Genomic DNA, 742 nt, shown 5'->3' on the forward strand with positions numbered 1-742 from the left:
TGCCTGATAAGGAATTTCGTCTAACTCGAAACGTTACGATCAACGGTTCCTCTCTTCCCGTGTCTCTTTTATACTTAAGTAGATATACACATAAGTCTGTATATATTTCATTCCTTGTGCGTTGTTGCTGTTCTTCGCATCCTTGTTTTGTACGTTGCATGAATATTTCCGTAACACTTTGTACACCTACAACACATCTTGTTACACAAAACTAGTGCCAGGTATTTTGTCTATCTTGATCTCTCACATTACGATTTTTATGTTAGTAATAAATCAACATTCAAAAGCTAGTCATTCATCTTTCCTACAGAATGAAGGACAGAGAAGTAAGCTTCGCCGCAAAAAGTGCAGATAAAGGGTAACTGGCATCTCCGAAAACAGAAGTATATAGAATGTCGAGATGTAGTCAGTCTGCAGAGGGAAGCACTCAGAACATGAAGATTTTTGTAAGTGTCTTGTTTATCGTGGTAAAAAATGCAATTGTAAATGGAAGGATAGGTAGATGGTGAATACATAGAGAGTGAAATGTTCATGGCTGTGAATATATACAGTATAGAGATGGATTGATGTATAGATGTAACTATTGACATAGATATATCAAATAATTGTTATGTGGATATCCCTTTATGCACGCTGTTCTGCGCGACCATACGGTAGGCAATAAACCTTTCTCTCTCAATAGATTGCACTGGCGTTCGTGGCCGCCATAAGCGTGGCAGCGGCTGCTCCTGGCGGTTGCTGT

The 742-nt window shown here is 39.1% G+C and overlaps 1 protein-coding gene across 1 annotated transcript in view; it reads left to right on the forward strand.

The window, feature by feature from the left end:
• Window positions 1–742, forward strand: part of LOC119588294 (glycine-rich cell wall structural protein 1-like) — a 17,462-nt gene that overhangs the window by 11,368 nt on the left and 5,352 nt on the right. The gene's annotated exons all lie outside the window — the stretch shown is intronic.

Source organism: Penaeus monodon, chromosome 23 (genome assembly GCF_015228065.2).
Source record: "Penaeus monodon isolate SGIC_2016 chromosome 23, NSTDA_Pmon_1, whole genome shotgun sequence".
NCBI classification, from domain to species: Eukaryota; Metazoa; Arthropoda; class Malacostraca; order Decapoda; family Penaeidae; genus Penaeus; species Penaeus monodon.